The sequence below is a fragment of the Mus caroli genome, chromosome 16 (genome assembly GCF_900094665.2).
Source record: "Mus caroli chromosome 16, CAROLI_EIJ_v1.1, whole genome shotgun sequence".
Classification (NCBI taxonomy): Eukaryota; Metazoa; Chordata; class Mammalia; order Rodentia; family Muridae; genus Mus; species Mus caroli.
This window is the reverse complement of record NC_034585.1, coordinates 87,889,592-87,910,566: the sequence shown is the minus strand read 5'-3', so window position 1 is coordinate 87,910,566 and position 20,975 is coordinate 87,889,592.

Genomic DNA, 20,975 nt, shown 5'->3' with positions numbered 1-20,975 from the left:
GTGAGTCTGGTGTCCTTGGAGATCAGAACAGGACATTGAACTCCCTGGAACTAGAGTCACAGATACTTATGAGCCACCTTGTGGGTGTTGGGAATCAAACTTGCATCCTCTGAAAGAGCAGCGAGTCCTCTTTAACTGTTGAGCCATCTCTCCAGCCCCCTTCTTTTGATTGTCTTCTTCATCCATTCCTGACTCAAGCCATCCATGCTGTAGGACATCCATGCTGAGAATTAGATCAGCTGTTTGCCCAGGAGACTGGGGAGGAGGAGAAAGACCCTTGCTCTTCAACTTGCAAACACTTAGACGCTTCTGAGACTTTTCAGTTGCTCAGTACAGTTGGCTCATTCGCCATCCTTCAACCTGGAGGTCCTGGTCTTTGTCCTCAAAACTTAATCCACTCCTACTCCATGGAGGCCATCTATGTGGAGACATAGATAATGACCAAGAGCTACCCATGCTCCTGTTTGAATACTTTTGGTGAAATGCAGGTCACATCCTTGTCAGTGCACTTACTCACCGGTGTGTTTATTCTAGGTAGATTCAATATGCCTGACCATGGGAGCACAATCTAATTTTGTGTTAGCTTTTGTCAAATCTTTATTGCTGTGGCTCATGATCAGTACTGGGGTGCAACAGTGCTGGAATGAGTGGAATTCTACCTTTAGTGGCTGAGGTGGGGAGTAGTGGCTCTGGGTGTAATGGGATGCTTTTTTATTTTAACAGTCATTCTTTTCCTGGAGCAGCTGTGCCCACCTGTGCACACCTTGTCCTCTGGAGCTAAGACAGCCTATCAGATATGTTAAGTCAACAACTTGACATATTGTTCTCCTAGGATTTTCCTTCCCCAGAGAAAGGCAGCTGCTTTCTTAAAGATCATTCCTGTGTGAAGTGGGTTTTTCCTGCTGTCTTGGTCATAAGTTACATAGTAGGGATGCTGCTTACAGCGAGTGTCTCTCATTCTTTTGTTTTATTGTAACGTTGCTGTCAGCTAGATGCTCTGATACTTAAGTTGCAGATTATTGTTACAATGCCTCTCTCTCTCTCTCTCTCTCCCTCTCTCTCCCTCCCCCCCTCTCTCTCTCTCGTGTGTGTGTGTGTGTGTGTGTGTGTGTGTGTGTGTGTAGGTACACATGTATGTATATTCACACGGGGGCCAGAGGACAAACTCTTGGAGGTTGTTTCTCAGGCACAATTTCCTTGTTTGTTGGCAGGGAGAGTGGTGGTAGGGGAGCAGGATTTTCCATTATCCTGGCCAATTTCTATGTCTGCTAGGCTCTATAGCTAGGCATCAAGCTCCAGGGAACTACCTGTCTCTGTTCCCCCTGTTCTGATATTCTAGACAAATACTCTTGTTATAAACTTAAAAAGCTTTTCTCCACTGTGCCTCATTGTTTTCCTATTTTATGTTGACTTCTTGGCCTACATCTGCCTCTCACTGAATTATTGTCTCTTTCTGCTAAGTTAAATCTGGTAGAGGATGCTCTGGGAAGCATTTAGGACCTTTTAGAGCCTTTGTGTATCTGCGATGCCTTTGTAGCACTTGCTTTTCTGAGTGCCAAACTGGATGGGAACTGGATTCTTAATTCGTGATAATTCCTTCTCTGAACTTTCACAGAATTGCCCTACTGTTTTTTTTGTTTGTTTGTTTTTGGTTTTTTTGCATCAAGTATTGCTAACGAGACAGTCACTGATGGCCAGATACAAAATCATTATAGGTAGTATGATTAGTGTTTCTCATAGCCTTTAGGGTTTTCTCTTGATCTTTGGACATTCTAATTTTATAACAAGATATCAATGATTAATCCCCTTCCCCTTTAAAGAACTGATGAGCTTTTAAAGCCACAAGCTTCATTTCTGGAAAATTTCCTTTCTGTTTCTAAATTACTTTTTCTTTTCTTTTCCACTCCTAAACTTTTACTGTTTAATTATAGAATTTTAATTAAATGGATGTTTATACTACATGTTTTAAAAGTAAAACATTTTGGGGGCTGGAGAGATGGTTTAATGGTTAAGAGCACTTGCTGTTCTTGCTGAGGACCCAGGCACAATTCTTAGAATCTGAGTTGTGGCTCACAATTGTCTGTTCATTGCACCCTTCTGGCTTTTACTAACACCACACACATTCATGCCAGTGGGCACAGATTTACATTTAGGCAAATCACCCATATATAATATTAGCTAGAAAATAAGTGTTTTCCTTTTTTTTCCTTTTAATGAGATAACCTTAATCCTTTGGTTCAGGTTCCCAGATAAATAGATTACTATTTAACTGTGACCATTCTGTAAATCCAGCAGTGGCTGGTGTGGAGTCTTCTTATCCAGTGCATTTGAGGGTGCATCCCTCTAGGTGATGGACTCTTCTACAGTAGCACCACATCACTGATTGCTTAAGTTAGGGAGGGCAAGGTCTGGGAAGAGTGAGGCATCCCTTGGAGGAATTCTTGGTTTTCTCTGTACAAAAGCCTCATTGTGCCTTCTTTTATTCTTTCCATTTTATTTGTGCATGCGCGCGCGCGCGCGTGTGTGTGTGTGTGTGTGTGTGTGTGTATGTATGTATGCATGCACATGCATGTGTGCATGTATGTATATGTGCTATTTATGTGTATGCACACATGTGTATATATGTGTGCACATGTACATGTGTATGTGTTTGTATGTATGTGTGCTGTGCATGTGTGTGCACACATGTGTGTATGTAACTGGCACTGAGTGCTTCACTCAGCTGTTCTCCATCTTAGTTTTCTTATTTTCCACTGACTTTGCAGTTCATTGATTTGGCCAGAGTTTGTCACCATAACTCACATTGTTTGGATTCAACTCTCCCTACCCACTATGAGATTTATCTGTCTTGGTTTTGGTCATCTGTCTCTCCACCCGTGTATCCTCTCTGTTGTGTGTTTCAGAGGCAATGTGACACATGATTAACACTGACGCCAGGGCCACCCACTGACAAATCTCTATGCTATACCTCAGACTTCTTTACCTTCCCCTTCTCTTTTCACCACTTGTCTCATCTGGCCACCTACTCTTTCTTACAGCACAATTTTACCTTTGCCAGGAGCTTGACCTCCTCATCGCCTCCTTGGAGTCTCCCTGAACAAATGTACAGATGTCTGTGCTGGTTTTTTGTAGGAGGAGCGGCAGCAGAGCCCCCTTAATGTAAATGCTGGGGAGGTGGGGAGCAGCCGCAAAGGCATCTCCTGCAGGAGGACCTAATTGAAGACCACCCAAGAGACCAAGGATTACTAACATAGACAATGCCAGCCAATTGGGAACTGCTGTTTAGAAGAGATGCTCCCTTGGGACAAATGGGGTACGGGTGGAAGGTATTAAAGGAGCTTGCAGCAGCGTTCGGATGAGATGCTGTGGGCATTTCTCACCTGCTCCTGGAGTCTGTACTGTTGATTCTGCGCACCTCACCTCCAACCCCTGAGGGAAGGTAGGGCCAGGCAGCAGGTAGTCCATGGCACAGGGAGCAGTTTTTCTGCCTGATTTTTCTTCCTCTTTCCTCACCCTAGGGTTCTCACAATGTTTTCTACGGTTAGCACTGTTGATGAGGTAGCTCTAAGCATGCAACTGGCAAACCCATACCCCTGCCTCAGTAGGTTTGTGTTTCTGGTTTTAGAGAAGGCATGGGTTGTGAGAGCTTCCTTGAGCTCATGGCTTTCTTTCTGTCTTCACTTCCCTCTTGCTCCACACTGTCCCCCAAATAGCAAAACGTGAAGACTTTCATGCGGTTTCTTTTTTCTCATTAAATAACAGCATCTCGTGGATACATCCCAGATCCTGACCAGCTTTTTCAGCCTCCTCATTCTTTCTTTGTAGGAAAGTAAAGAAAACTGACTGTCAGAATAGTCACCCTAGAGAAAGATGTTCAGTCTGCTGGGCCATGAGTTGTTGGTGACCCAGTTGTCTTGAGGTAAGCTGATAGAAACACACACATGCACACACACACATGCACACATATGCACAAATACACACACATGCATGCACACACACAAACATGTACAAATGTACACACATGCACACACATGTACAAATGCACACACACGTACACATACACACCCACAGAATTGAATGAAAGAGAGAGAGATAGTCCCAGCTGCTGGATTTTTCTCTATCTTGGTTCATATCTATGGTTTCTATGTTCTAGTTACTATGGAAAGCATAATATGATGGTGGGCATGATAGATTGGCAAAGCAAAAAGTACTGAACTGTGCTGGCTAGTTTTATGTCACCTTCACACAAGCTAGAGTCATTTGGGAAGAGAGAGACACACCTGAGAAAATGCCTCCATAAGACTGGCCTGTGGGCAAGCCTGGAGCACATTTTCTTAATCAGTGATTGATGTAGAAGGAGCTCAGTTCCATCTTAGTTAGGGTTTCTATTACTGGGATGAAACACCATGACCAAAAATCAAGTTGGGAGGAAAGGGGTTATTTGGCTTATACTTACATATTACAGTTGCTATTGAAGGAAGCCAGGACAGGAACTCAAACAGGACAGGATCCTGGAGGCAGGAGCTAATGCAGAGACCATGGAGGATGAGTGCTGCCTACTAGCTTGCTCCCCGTGGTTTGCTCAGCCTGCTTTCTTATAGAACCTGGGAGCATCAGTTCAGGGACTGCACAACTCAAAATGGAGGCTGGGTCCTCCTCCATTGATTGCTAGCTGAGTAAATGTCTTGCAGCTGGATATCATGAAGGCATTTCCTTAACTGAGGCTCCTTCCTCTCCAGTATCATCTATGAGGTAAACCTCTGAACATGTCCTTGAAATTATCTACATTAGGTTAATTGAGGTGGTAAGACCCAATTTAATTGGAGGTGGCACCATTCCATGGGCTGGGGACCTGGGGTGAATAAAAAGGACAAAGAAGTTTGAGTGCTAATACTCACCACTTCCTGCTTTCTGACTGCAGACATAATGTGACCAGCTCCTGAAGCTCCTGGTATTACATCTTTCCTGTCACAATGATAGACTGACTATATCATTGAACTATAAGCCAAAATAAATCCATTTTCTCTTCAGTTGGCTTTGCCAAGGTATTATACAGTAGCTACCAGAAAAGTAACAAACACAGAAAATTTGTACCAGGAGTGGGGTTGCTGCTCATATTGCTTATTATATGGTTTTTGGACTTTGGAAGTGGTTTCCAGGTAAAATGTTGAAGATTTTGGAAATTTGGGCAAGAAACATCCTTGAATAATCTAAGTAGAGATTAATTGGATGTTTTGATAAGAATTTAGAAAATCAAAGGTTCAGAGAAATGTTCCTACTATAGGAGGAGTTCAAAAGGGAGCAAGAATTCTATGGGAATGGGGCTAGAGGCCATTCTTGCTACATTCTGGAAGAACCTGACCATATTCTGTGTATTTCCTGAGGATTTGTATGAGGCTGAACTAAATAGTAATAAACAGGCCATCACATTGTCATGTAACCTCCACAAGCATGCTGCAACCTGTGAATGCCCGTAGATAGAGAGTAATGGACTAGTGTCTTTGGAAGAGGAGCTTTCAAGTCAGTATAGGATGCAGGCTATGGAAAGGCTATTGCTCAGTACTTTTATCCAAGTATACAGGGATAAAGGACAAAAAGTAGAACATAAAAAATTATGAAGTTTTGTGAATATGGGCTAATTTGATGTTTCATACAGGAGAGTGCGTATGTCAGAGCAGCTGTAATTATTAAAGAGATCAGTGACAGTAAAGAGAAACCTGGCACTTTTCATGAAGACAATACGAAAAGTAAGAAAACCAACTCAAACTCACAATCCTCTTGCCACCAGCATCTGAATGTTAGGATAATAGGCATATGCCACCAGCAACACAAAATTTGACATTATATAGTTTGTCAAATGAATTATTTTAGTATTTAACTTCCTTCCTATGTAAGTTTAGGATAAAAAAATCAAATCATTACAAAGCTTTACTTGCTGATTATGCTATTTATTTATAAGTGTTGTGTGAAACGAGAAGAGAATGTGGCATAATGTAGCCTCTGGTTATTTCAGGCAGTGAATTGGAGTGTTGACAGATCTTGGCTATTTATCAAAATACAACATCTTTCTCCATGCACACATCTCAACTCAGTTGTTGTCATCACTCATATTTCCTGCTAATTGGAGTTGTCAGAGATGATCATAATATACTGTCTACAATAATCACATTTGGTCTGCTTGGAAGCTCAGACTGCAATCTCTTGAGAGCAGGGTGGGTCACCCATAAGGCAGTAGAAATATAAGCAGAGCATCTAAGCCTTTCCGGACTTAATGAGGCAGTTCCCTCAGCTCATAATCTGCACTCTGTTGTGTAACTCTGTCTCTACCTAAGATGTTCCCTAGGGATCTTCATCTATGGTATCCATACATTGCTGGTTGGAGATGGACTGTGATATTTATACTAGGGAAATTGGCAGGTGTTACACACCACATCTCCCTTATGAGAACTGTTAATTAAATAGTTACTAACACATCTCCTTGGGGCCCTTAGTCCTATTGAATAGCAAAGTGACTAATGTGGTGGCTCTGTATGAGGAAGTAGTAGCATTGGAACCCATGGCTGCAGCTTTTAGTAGTTCAGCTTGGAGTTATTGATGTTACTTAACAGTAGTACATAAACATGGAGCATGCACATGTGCACACATGGAGTATGCACATGTGTACACATGGAGTATGCACATGTGTACACATGGAGCATGCACATGGAGCATGCACATATGTGCACATAGAGTATGCACATGTGTGCACATGGAGTATGCACATGGGGTATGCACATGTGTGCACATGGGGTATGCACATGTGTGCACATGGAACATGCACATGTGTACACATGGAACATGCACATGTGTGCACATAGAGTATGCACATGTGTGCACATGGAGTAGACATGGCTTTAAAGATGGCTTTCCCCACAGTGATCGTGCATGGTCTGGTACTTTATTGTGATCCTGGGCAGTGGCCATGAATCACAGCCCCTAGCTGGCCTTTTGATCTCAAGGGTAAACAGTGCACATTCTACAGTGTGTTGCATTGTTGGTTAATCTGGAATATTGGGTTGATTGGCCCTGGAATCAACCAAGAAATAAGATCCTGAGTCACTCTGTGAGGGCATTTATAGGGAGGACTAACTGATGGGGAAGACTCGCCCCCAGTATGGGTGGAACCATCTTGTGTGGCCCAGATTTGAAGAGGCCAGAGTAGAAAGCAGTGCTGGCTGCCTGCTTTCCTTTGCCTGCCCGCCTTTGCTCCTTGATGGTGAGTGCATCGGTTTTGTAGCTGCTGCTGAAGCATCCTTCACTGATATTGAATTCCAGTTCTCTGGGTTCCACTGTGGGCTGAGGGCCAGCAACTCTTGAGGAGTCCTCTGCTGCAGACCCTCTTGGTCCCTTGTCTGCGTGGAACGGGTCTCTAGTGCAGGTGGGCAAGGAGTCAGCGGGAATTGACAGACAGACACAAGGGAGTGTGGATCTGAAAGTAATTTGTCTAATCGAGCATCAAACTTTTTATACAGAAGAAAATAGGGAAGTTGGGTGACACACCGGCAAGGTACAAAGAGGTTACTGGATTCTTACACAAAACAGAGGAATGCAAACATGGAAGAACTGGCAGGAACCAACTGGGGTAAAACTCAATGTTAACAACTGGGATCAAAAACAGTTCCACCTAAGGTCCACTTAATCTTAAAAGCCAGGGGCAAGGGCTTTGTGCCCTTGCCATAGTTCCTACTCTAGTCTATTGTATAGTCCACCTTCCCCCTAGGCCATTGTAAATATTTGTGTATGGGTGTAACTCAGTTATCTATGGTTGTAAGTATCTACTCTGGTTCCTCTTTAGGTCACAAACTTCCTTCTTCCTAGATGATGGCAAATTTCTGTGTAGGGCAGTGACTTAGCTATCCATGCCCAAGGTCGGATCAAGGACTGCCTAGAATCTAACTTAGCTATATGTCGAAATATCAATCCTTAGGAGCACTTGTAATAAAGCAATATTAAGGGAAAGCACACAGATCTGTTTACCAACTAAAGCAAGGGCATTGGAGCATTCGTTAAACAAGATGCCACGATTCCAGGAGACTAAGTTTCTGTGAACTTTTTGCCTCCGGACATTGCCCAGGTTTTTGGGGCCTGTCATGCTTGTCACTACTGGAGTGGATGTAGCAGTCCTCCAGGCGATTAGCACTGGATTGGGATAGCCAAGTCTCTGTAGTATGTAGACAGCCAGCCCCATCTGTTGTATTCCATTCTAGTAATTTTTTTTTAAAAGAAGTTTTCTTTACAGTTTATTGTCATTACCTGTTTATTTGTATACCTATTTTATATACTTATATACGTGGGCTTGTGTATAACTTTCTTTGAGTAAAAAATGGGTTACAAGTGGGAAAATTTAAGAAGCCCAGGTCCCCACTTTTCTCAGTTTGGAACCTTGATGTCAGAATCCATTCTCATTTTTGATATGCTTAGTCACTGTTTAGTGGGGCTGTTTTATTCTCTGGTGCCCTAGAAACTGCTGGGATGGACTTCTGAGGTATCATCTAGTCTCTAGGAGGGGTAGGTGTTTCCCCTCAGGGCTCCCAGATGCTTCCATTAAAAGCTCTGCCTTCTCTGTGGAACCCTCTAGAAGCCACAACAGGTGGTCTTTCACCTGGTCCTGGCTTCAGAAGGTGACTGGAGCAGTGTGCTTCACTTTTGTCAACCTCTTAGGGGCCTTTAGTGAAAGGCAACCCATTTTTGGCTTCTGGCTCTCAGCCTGCCCATCTGGGGGCCACACCTATATCCGCAGGCACTTCTTTCTCCACATTTGGGCCATCTTCTCTTTATGTAGATTCCTGGTGGCTCAGTATCTTGTAACCATCCCATCAGGGATGATGCTTTTCTTAAGGGAGGTTCACAGTCCCCCCCTTTGGCTATCAGATGATTAGACAGTGAGCTTCAGGAAGTTAGAATCTCTTCAGGGGTCTGTGCTGGGAGGAGGAAGGGATTGGGGCTCTGGTGACAGCTGGAGAAGGGATCTTGTCTCCCAGACTTGCTCTGTTCCTCATTAGTGGGGAACATGGCCATTCTTAGGATGATTAAGGAAAGGTTTAAGGTACAACCTTTCCTTTTGGGAACTGTAATAGACACACATGAGTCAAACACGCATACTTGAAGTGCTGTTCTCTCTACTGTAACTCCCACTTGCTACCTACCACTCTGGTAGTGAAGAATTCCAGATGCCTGGGAACTCTGTCAGGTCCACTCCATGCTAAGCCTGGTGGATCAGCTTGCTTCTTTTTTCATTTGTCTAAGAAAGAGTGTAAAGAAATTTTAATCTAACAAAATGGCGACTCTGACATGAGATCACATCCAAAGACCTTCTTGGTCTGTGTAATCCAGCTGGAATACAGACATGCCTTTACTCCAAAGAGACAAAGGCAAGCAGATCTCTGAGTTCAAGGCAAGTCTGGTGTGAGACGCCTGACTCGCCAGCAAGTAAGACCCCACAGCAGGATCCTTCTGCAACATGTTTATTGGGAGAGCATTGACTGTGTAGGCGAAAGACCCCAAGCCCTGGGCCTCTCACTCTTATATACTATCAGTTCCCATCCACTCACAGCAGGCCACATCACCTCACCAGGTACACAGNTTCAGCTAATCAGGGCAGCAGGGGCATATCTCCACCAAAATGGCTTCACCGGTAACCTGGTACACCTGCGCAGCTCTCACGATGTTTGTGGCTTATATTCAGATGTATGAGGAAGTCAGGTGCAAGTCATAAGACTTAGCTGCAGTCCCTGGTGCCTTTGGGGCTGCCGCCACACCCGCTCCCCAAATCTGGTATAGAGCAAGTTACAGATAAAGAAAAACTGACATCCAGGCATGGAGGTATACGCCTTTAATCCTAGTACTCAGGAGACAGAGGCATGCAGAACTCTGAGTTCTACTCAGTCAGTTTGGTTGAGTCAGTGAATTGAAGGCCATACAGGGGAGTGGAGTTCATGACTGTTCAGGTGTGGAGTTCAGAGGAAGTTTTTACAGGAACAGTTTTATAGAGACAGGTTGCAGAGAGAACAAGCTAGACACAGGTAAAGACAGAATAAGCCAGAGAATGAGAAGGAGCCTGAAGATTAGAACAGATTGCCAGAGTTAGTTTGAGACCAAGCAGAGCAATTCTGTGTAAAAACAGGGAAACCAGTTTGAAACAGCTTAGAGAGGAGTTTGAGCCAGAACAGCTAAGTTAAACCAGACAGACAGAGCACAGAAAAAACTAGAAAGGACAAACTTATTAAACAGTAAGTCTCAGAGGCTGAAAACATTTTAGCCCTAGATAAGATTGTACAAAGACAAGAAGCTTCCAGGACCAGGCCGAGGTTAGCAGACTGAGGCAGTGAGCCTCAGAAACGACAATTACATCATCACATCAGGCAAATCAAGTTGTTATTGCAAAGATCATGGCATTGATTTCTAAAGTGATTGTATTGATTATTTTTAGAAAAAACCTACATGTACACTTTGTGTATGCATTTAAATACACATCTTTTGAAAAAAAAAAGGCATTTGCCTTCCTCCTACAGCAGAAAACCCTTTTCATTAAGGAAAGGAAAACTCAAGCATTGAAAGGACTTTTTTTCCTTTTTTGTATTTCTCTATATGTGGTGTGTGTGTGCATGTGCACACGTGCATGCATGCATGTGTGTGTGCTACTTAGTTTTGTGTCAACTTGACACATGCTAAAGTCATTTTGGAAGAAGAAACTCGAACTGAGAAAATTCCCCCACCATATTGGCCTGTGGGCAATATGTATTTTCTTGACTGACAGTTGATGCAGGACGTCCCAGTTGGCTGTGGGCAGTGCCACCATTTGGCAGGTGGCCCAGGTGCAATAAGAAACACACTGAGCAAGCCAGCAATCAGCAGTCCTTACGTCCTCTGCTTCAGTTCCTGCCTATAGATTCCTGCCCTGACTTCTTTTGATAGAGGACTGTGACCTCAGAGTCATAAGCTGGGACAAACCCTTTTTCCTTCAAGTTGTATTTGGTCATGATGTTTCATCAAGCAATAAAAACCCTAAGCAAGTCCGTGTGTGTGTGTCCTTGTGTATGAATGCACATGTGTTTGTGTGTGTGCATGCACATGTGTGCGCATGTATGTGTGTATGTGCATTTGTGTGTATATGTGTGCACATGCATGTGTGTATGTGTGTATGTGTGTCCTTGTGTATGAATGCACATGTGTTTGTGTGTGTGCATGCACATGTGTGCGCATGTATGTGTGTATGTGCATTTGTGTGTATATGTGTGCACATGCATGTGTGTATGTGTGTATGTGTGTCCTTGTGTATGAATGCACATGTGTTTGTGTGTGTGCATGCACATGTGTGTGCATGTATGTGTGTATGTGTGTGCACATGCATCTCTGTGTGTGTGTATGCAGATATGTGGAAGTCAGAGGAGCACTTTGGCTCTTAGTTGATGTCTACGTGGTTTAAGATAGGATCTCTTGCTATGCACTGTTTTGTATGCCAGGCTAGCTGAGCACAGCTTCTTAGGATTCTCCTGTCTCTCCACCCTTAACCTCATCAGAATGGGGTTTGGATTACAGTTACAGATCGCTGTGTCCAGCTTGTACATTGGTTATGGAGATCTGAATTCAGGTCCTGCAGCTTGCACATCAAGCACGTTAATGCTGAGCACTCTCGCAGCTCTGTCTGCTCTCTCCTGCATTTTCTTACCCTTCCCCCTTCTCTTTAGAGGTAGTGTGTTGCCATCTCTAAACTGTGCACCTCTGACTGGCCTAGTACTCACTATGTAGCCCAGGCTGGCAGTCATCCTACCTAAGCCTCTTGTATCCTGAGGGTGCAGGAGTGTCCTATCATGCCTAGATTAAAAATGATTTTTGAGAATATTTTATATTAAACATGAAATTGATAATCCCACAAACAAACAAAACAAATAAACCAAAATTTAAAAAAATGTAATAAAATTGAGAGTTGGTTTCTATTCCTGTCTGCAAAAGAGGACTTCTTTGGGCAGCATAGATTGATGGGTTGGGTCAAATGATATCACATGGTGGGTGATGCCACATCACAGGGTGAGCTGGCTCTTTCTCCTGCTTGCTCCATGAAGCCTGGCTACATCTGGCAGCTCCTAAGTCTGTTCTAGCTCTTGATGAGGGGCCCGGCTTTGCAGGAAGCATGTTAGGTATGATGTTGAGTATGGTTCAACCGTCTCCAGTTGCATTTCCCTGGAAGCCCTGCAGGTGATTCTTCCAGAATCTTCTTGAGGTCCAAGGGTGAAGACCAGGACTACTTTCCTGGGGTTACTGACCTGCGGTGACTTGGGTCTATTCTCTGAGAATCAATTCTGACCTGGTGTGTAGGGTCAGTGGACACGCCATCCGAGGCTATTGGAAGCTTTAAGTCAAGAGGCCTTCTAGGTCTAACTCATGATATCTGTGTTGATGAGGAGACTGGGGACTGGATAAGAGGACCTGAGTACAGGTTAGAATTAAAGAGTTCAGACTCATGGTCAGATCACTGTCTGCAACTTCCAGGGTCTCTGAATGGCACCGGTGCTAATCTCCTGCTGCTGACAAAACAGATTCCTGGGCCAACGTCAGTATACTAGGTCAGCACGGTACCACAAAAGCATAATGCGACCCATGAGGGAAGTTTAGACTTTGCTAGTGGTTATATTAAAAATGTAAAAAGAAACAGGTGACCTTTTAGTAGTATACTTTATCTAAACCATTAAAGCCATTTTACCATTTTAACGTATGATATCCGTGAGAAGTTACTAATGAGTCCCTGACTATTCAGAACTGTAGTTTTCTTGTTAATGAGGGTGCTGGAGAGATCTCAGGGCCTTGTGTGTATGAGGCAGGAGATCTGCCATCACAGGACAGGTCTGAGTTCAGAGGGCACCAGCTGAAGTCTCTGGGGTTTAGATACATTAACTGTGGGGTCACGTGTTTAGCAATAGAAACAGTGGCAGTTTATAGGAAAGAAGACGACTGACTCTCTGGGAATGTGTATGAACTAGTGAGCTGGGGAGAGCTGTGCCGGCAAGCGATGTGCCGTCTCACAACCCTCCGCAGGCCTGGCTCATGACCCTCCACAGGTGACATTCAGAGCACCCACCTCTCCCACATTTGCATGCACATTCTCTCCAGCAGTCTGTGCCTCTGTCGTCCATGTTGGAAGGTTCCCAGTTAACTGGCTTCTTTCCTGTGTTAATCTCTCTCTCTCTCTCTCTCTCTCTCTCTCTCTCTCTCTCTCTCTCTCTCTCTCTCTCTCTCTCTCTCTCTCTCTCTCTCTCTCTCTCTCTCTCTCTCTCCTGCTACACTACTGCTGAGCTGTGCCTGTGGTCTGGTACCAGGCTTTGGGATTTGCTGTGTATTTTCCAGTACACTTCAGTTTGTACTTGCTGTGTTTCAGAGTCCTGAATCCACAGTGGCTGTCTCGTGGCTCCTCTTGGGCACAGCACAGATCTGCCAGTACTCAGTTACTTCTCTTCAAACCAACACAAGGGGAGCCAATGCAGTGTGACTCTCCTCTGCTGAAAGGCCCACTACAGCACTGTGTGACATGCATTAAACTTTGAGGGCACATCAGAAGGCAGGGAAACAGCTGCACTACAAATGTGCAGGACACCACTAGACAGAGACACACAGGCTATCACTGCCCACGGACCTTATGAGCAGCATGCTTGCACACGCATACTAGTGTGAAAAGCCTGGTCCTCCATGTGTGGCAAGTAGTGTAGAATTTCCAGCTGCGTTTTCCCAATTCAATCCACTACTGCAGTCAGAGGATTTTTGGACAGGAATCAACTTGTTCCACTTGACAGGACCTCTCTATGCTCTGCCTGTGTCCCAAGCCTGGCCTCACAAAGGTGTTCTCTGTGTAAATTTTCAGGTGGTGGAAAAATTGGCATGGAAAGTCAAGACAAATGTCTGTTAAAAAACGCAGCCCCAAGAGAGTGTGGGAGAAGAGGCAGGGAGGGTTTCCATTCACAGGTCCACCTTGCTCTAGCTGGAACGCTTTGCACAATGTCAAGGGTGGAAATGCACTTGAATTCCAATAAGATGCGTGTACACCAGAGGGCTCTTATACTCCTGTACTTGGTTGGCATGAATGGAGTTGCCTGACCCCTCTAAGCTAAGGATATCAGTTCTAAAAATCTGCATTTCTGTCTTCTCCTGTCTTTTTTCCTTTCTTGGGAGTATGGGGAGAGAACAGCAATGAGTCATAGGAAGTAACTGTCTCCTGGGCCAGCATGGGCTTGGAAGGATTTATGACGTCATCCTGTGTGATGTCATCTCTGTCCATGTTATCTACGGTGATATCTAAGTGTGCGACATCAAGCAGTAAAATGTGAAGAGCTAGGTACGATGCAGGTAGATGGCTCAGTGGGTAAAGTGTTTCCCTTGCAAGCATGAGGACTTGTGTTTGATCCCCAGAAACCATGTGAATGAGCTGAGAAATGTGCACCCGCAGTCCCAGGGCTGGAGAGGTGGAGACCTGCAGGTCCCAGGGCTCACTGGCCAGGGAGCCTAGTGGAATTGGCAGACCTACATCCCAGTGGGAGACTCTGTTTCAGAAGCCAGGATAGATGGCTCCCGAGGAGTGGAACATGACGACCTCCAGCCTTCACACATGTGCACACATGCCTCCTGCACACACGCATGCACCCACATTCACACTCACATGCCGTACACACAAAGGAGTTTGAAATAAAGATCAACACCGGCAAACATGGATTATATCTAAGACCCTCAGTTGATGAACTTCTTTAGCTTTAGCCTAAGCTGATATGAGCTATGATATTTATCCCCCTTTTACAATGGGGGAACTGGGACACAGGCAGGTGAGTTACTTTGTTCAGGTGGCCCAGCTGATAAGGGACAGCATAAGGTTCCAACTGAAGCAGCTACTTGTTGCGGTAAACATCCAACCCAAGTAAGCCCAGGCAATGAAAACACAACTCAATTAATACGAATACATGCTGTGCGCCTGGAGTGGGCAGATCTACCACTACACTACCATCTTCCCCATAGAAGAGACCCCTTAGAACTTGTGGTTTCTTCAGGCCAGGTGCTTCTGCCTCACTTTCCTTCTTCCTCTTCCTCCTCTGTCTCTCTCTCTCTTTCTCTCCCAAAACCTTCAGCTCCACCTTCCCCTCCTCTCTGCCCAAACATGGCTCTAGCCTTTATTTATAAATTAAGGTGAGAAGGTTTACAGGAAGTCACCTGAGTGCTGACTCATCCCTTGTTCGCAGCCCCTCGCAGGAGAACAGAATTAACATGAAATACAATGAGCCTCAGGGCTGTCCCAGACAGCTACCTTTCCCTTAGCCCAAAATGCCAGCCACACACAGAGAGGCTTGGAAACTTCAAATACCTTCCCACCAACCTTCTCCTGAAACCCGCCACTCTCTGATTTTCCAGCCCTTGATGGGATGCATTAGCTCAACCTCCTGGGTCCACTGGTTGGACTCTTCTCTCTGCCAAGGAGACCTGTAGAGCCAGAGTTACCCTGGAGCCTTTCCACCACGATCATGCTGATTTGATGTACGGACCTCTAGGTATTACAATATGCAGGGAGCAGTAGTACAGTTGATACTTACCTTAGTCCTTGTTCCCTAGAATACAAGGCAAAGGGATATGTCTGCTGCCTCCTGGAGGTTCCCTCAGCCCAAGCAAAGCCATTTCCCAGGGAAGCAGGTCACACAGTCACATGACTAAAAACCCACCTTTGCCCTCTCCCTATCGCGTGTGCCCTCTGGCTAATGATGACCACATCGAGGAAGGTTAGGGACAGGCACAGTGGAAACCTCTTTTAAAAGGATGTTTGGGATGCTCTGTACCAGTGTTCTTTAGGCCTGTGAACTTGTCAGTGGGCAGTGTCCAAAGTCTTTCAGGAGAAGTAGCATGCGGAGTGTAGATTTGAGGGATGAATGATGCTACGTAAGCCTGGAGACCATTTCCCCTGCATCCCCACCTAATTGGCATTAACTTCCTTCAGTGCTTCACTTTCCGGAGAATCTCCTCCATCAAGAGATGGAGACCCGCACAGAGAACCACAACCAATCAAAATGCAGAGTCCCGGAACCAGCCCAGCGGCCACGCCTACAGCCCAACTCCTGCAGCTGAGGTTCAGGGATTGCTGAGGCAGAAGGGGCAGAATGACTAAGAGCTGGAGGATCAGGGAGTTTGCTATGAGATTGTGTCTCCTAGGAATAGCAGAGTGCGTGTATCCGTGAGGTTTCGCCCACATAGCTGCCTAAACATGGCGCGAACAAGGATGCTACCAGTAGACATGCTAACAGGAAGTGGGAGAGCTTACAAGGCCCCAGCCCTGGATAAAGAACTACCTGCAACTAAGAGATGCTGGGAACATGATAGTAATCTTCCCCAGGGAAGAGTGCGGCAATCAGCCCTCCAATAACCAAATGGTCAGCCTGAAAACATAATCACAGGTAACACCGTGTAGACTGAACAGGCTGTATTTTTATATATAATGGCTCATAATCTCTCACAGGCACTGAGTCCCACAGGAGGGGCTCATAGCCATGCAAGGACAGAAGCAATCATTTAATATAAGAGAGAAACTGCAATCCTTAGGCCGCCCCAGTTCCTGAATAATGACACAGAGGTTTATTCTTATTTACAACGCTTATAGCCTTAAGCTAGGGTTGGTTCCCAACTAGCTTGTAACCCAATTATCCCTTTTTGACTATCTAAGTCTGCTACATGGCTAGTTACCTCTCCTCAGCTTCTTATGCCCAACTTCGTCCACTTGCCCCGCCCCCCTGCAAGTCTGGGTGGTCAGTCTTCCATTGGCTCTATCCTGGAATTCCTCTCTCTCTCCGGATGTCCCACCTTCTAAATATGCCTCAATTTATTGGCTGTCAGATTTTTATTGACAGGTGATGCTTCCACACAATACTGAAGAGATTGTCCCAACAAGTAATAGACTCAGAGAGGAAATGTCTTGCTACAAAGATGTTATAGAGATGTTTCAATGTTTTATCTTTTTGAAATTTTATTTACAAATACATTTGTACATATTCCTGGCGTACCAAGTGATGTTTTGATATGTGTGTATATGTGCCATGTCATGTTCAGTACAGGACACACACATATGATTTGATATGTGTTGATATGTGTTATATCATGTTCAATACAGAACACACAGGCATGTTTTGATGTCTTCATATGCATTCTGTCATGTGCAGATCAGCACACACAGGTGTGTTTTTTACACACCAATCATTCCCTCGAGGTGAGTGTATCATCTTCTGCAGTCACCCCACACTGTGGTCCATCACCAGAACTTAACTGGTCCATCTCAGTGTAATTTGACTGGCTTCTTTCTCCCCCCTCCCTCATCTGCTCTCCTCAGCCTCTGGTCACCTCTGTTCAATTTCCTACAAAATCCACTCTTCTGGATCCCACATGTGACAGGATCCCTCAGTGTTTGTCTCTGTGTGCCTGGATTATTTTCTTCGGCACAAAGTCCTCTGGGTCCATCCATGTTGTGACAAACGATGAGAATCACTCATTCCTTAAGGCTGAAGAACATTTAAGTTTGTACACACACCATGTTTTCTTCATCCACTGGCTGTTCATTTCCAACTTTTGGCTGTTGTGAATAGTGCCACAAAGAAAATGAGCTCACAGAGGACTTATGGTGAACCGAATCCATTTCTGACAGCAGGTTGCTTGATTGTAACGTACTTCTTACTTAGAAGTTTTGGCAGACTTGCCACATTGGTTTCTGTGATGGCCGTGTAAATCACAGTGTGTGCAGCATCAGTGGACTGCTCTGTTCTCCACACTGTGTGCACAGCATGGGTGGGTGGCTCCGTTCTCCACAGTGTGTGCAGCATCAGTGGACGGCTCCGTTCTCCACCTGGTGTGCAGCATCAGTGGACAGCTCCGTTCTCCACCGGGTGTGCAGCATCAGTGGAGGCTCCGTTCTCCACACAGACTTTCGAGCACCCACCATCTTGTGATGTTCTTTATAACGTCTTCCTATATGGAATGACACGATACTTCTTTGTGGTTTTGCTGTACCTTTCTCTGGTGCATTGTAATGCTGAGTCTGTATGTGTCTGTTGCTGTTTTCACGCCATCTTTTGAGCGCCTACACCCATCATCTCTTTCCATCAGATCGTCCTTCCCTTGCTGTTGAATAGAGGTCCTTCTCTATTATGGAAATCTGCCCCTTGTCAGACATGTGGGTTTCGGACATTTTCTTCCATTCAGTAGTTTTTCTTCCTGTTACCTGTCCTGTCCAGAAACCTAACATAACAATGTCATTCTGCATTTATCTTGGACTCACATGCATACTCCTTGCCTATTCCCTCATTCTGAATTATGATGTCTATATTTTCTTGGTAAATTTTGATACCTTCTGGTGGTGCATTCAAGTCTTTAGCTCATTTGACTCTGTGTGTGTGTGTGTGTGTGTGTGTGTTGAAAGATAAGGAACCAACCTTATTCCCTGTCTGTTATTTCTAGTTTTTGTTTTTTGTTTTGTCTTGTTTTGTTTTTTGTTTTTCAAGACAGGGTTTCTCTGTGTAGCCCTGGCTGTCCTGGAATTCACTTTGTAGACCAGGCTGGCCTTGAACTCAGAAATTCTCCTGCCTCTGCCTCCCAAGTGCTGGGATTAAAGGCATGTACCACCACTGCCCGGCTATTTCTAGTTTTCCTTTCTCCTGTGAATGCTCTTGGCAGTTTTCTGATACCCAGTTGACTGTAGAAGATCAGAGCTCACTCCTCAGTTCCCATTGGTCCATTCAATTCCCCATCACCATGCTGTTTTTGATGCTGAAGCTTTGTGCTGGCCCAAATCATGTTCCAGGTGTCTAGTCACTGTGGGTCAGCAGCAGTAGATCATATGAATTCCTAGAATGTGCCACACATGCTCTCTGACCATGTGCTCCGGCCAGAGCATCCTTTCCCACGACCCCCCAATGTGTGTCCTGCTCCTCCTCTGAGATGATGCTCACCAGCTTCCTTCTGGAAGTTTCCTATGACTTATCTTCAACCAAAAATGATTCTGCATCCTCTCTGCTTCCCATGGAGGGTGTTGTTTCCTGTTGAGCCTCCTGAGGGATGGAGATCACACATGTAGTTTTTCCTCTTTCCGGGGCATTACAAACACAGCTCCTGGGCACAGCATGCCTAACTTTTACGACGGACTCTCAGGTGATATGTCTGTACGGCATGCTTTCCACTAGTCTTCATGGCTCAATGTGGCCCCCTTGAGACTTTTGTGTCTCCCTGGCTCTGTGTCCTTTTCTGTGTCTGTGCTTTTTGGCTCTACACATCTCCTCATGAAGGACTTCCCATGTCTTCCCCAATCCGCTCTTCCTTGTTAAGCATACGCCCATTCTTCTGTCGGAGCCTGTGTCCACTCCTATTGTAGTCTACCGTTTCCAACAGATGCAAAATCCTCTTCAAGAGCTGAGATGGGAACACTGTGTTCAGCACGGAGGGAGTAGGAAAAAAAACAAACAAACAAACAAACCATTTTTGAATAAACGTGTCCACCTTCCAAGTGAACCATGATTGCTCATCCTTGCCTCCAGAGCTCTGTACAACCTGGTTAGTCCAAGATTGATGCTACGTTCCATCTAAGATGTATTGTGCTTCCATGTGATGCTCTCCTGAGAGAAGAGAAGAAGGATGCAGAATGCCGAGAGACTCTACATGTGCCAAAGAGGATGGGGCTGGTAAAATTGTAGGGAAAACCCAAAATATATAGTGACATATTAGACAGACAGACATCTAGGAAAATATATATGAGAAATGAAATTCATATTCTTGGACCATTTTTTCTCCCCCCCCTTCTTTTTACATTTTAAAAATTTGAATCCTCTCCAAAGAGTAGAGCCTCGAGGAACTTGGCGCAGGTGTATTTAATTATCTAGAACAATACACTGTTGATTATCATCTGGGAGTGTGAATTCTTAACCCTTAGGTCGGCACCTACTGTGTCGTAGCCACCCTGGAAGCCTTTTTTGTTTTTTGTTTTTGTCAGGGTCAGAATTCATCAGAGAAGTAAAGATTACAGTTTTTGGACACCGTGAGAGATGAGGCTCTGGGCCAGGCTGGAGGTGGGCGGTTCCTGTCGAGGCGGAGGAGCATAGGAGAGTTATTCCTGTTCTTCAGAAAGCGTGAGAGAAATTTGGCAGTACCATGTGGATTTCATGGGATTTGGAGGTCATGAACATGTTCTGAGTCCTGTGAGCTCGGTAGGCGAGGTCAGACTCAGGGTTTGCACTTTTAGGAGAGACTTGCAGTTTAGACTGCTGGAGGTCGGCTAGCGGAGCTGCGCTTACGTCGCCGTAAGCAGAGCTTTGAAGATAAACGTTCCCCCACCTCTGGGAGGAACTGAATGATAGCTTTTTGGGAAAGGGCCAAACTCTGCAGGGTGATCCACTTGCATTGTTGAGTTTTGAGAGATTTATTTTAAACACAGGCATTTATGTGGGAGAAAGGTTCACCTTCATGTCTTCTGTTTTCTTTGTCAGTGAAGATGCAATTATGGAGGCGGAAAAGGCACCCGAGTGAGGTCTTTGCAGATCCTGGCAGGCTTTGTTCCTTTGATCCTGGCAGATGTACTTCCATTGTCTCAGCCAGGAAGCAGACCCTGGAACAGATGTGGTCACATAGCTCAGGTGAATGATGCTGAACTGCTGGGTGGGAGGGATCCCGTCTCGTCTCCATTTCCCTCCTGAATCATCATGTGCTTTCTGTAACAGGTCACAAGCCCCTGCTTCATATCCTTGGATATCCTGAGGCAAGGCTGAGGGAAATTGCCAACAGCTTCTGAGCTATGATAGGGGCTGTTTGATTTGTGAGGTTACCAGCCAACCGGAGGGAAGGAGTAACGTGGAGATTCACTGGCAGTAGGAAAGGCTAACCCAGGAGAAAACCCAGGCAATAATATTTTAATACAAAATATCCGGTGATGTCTTGTGAACTCT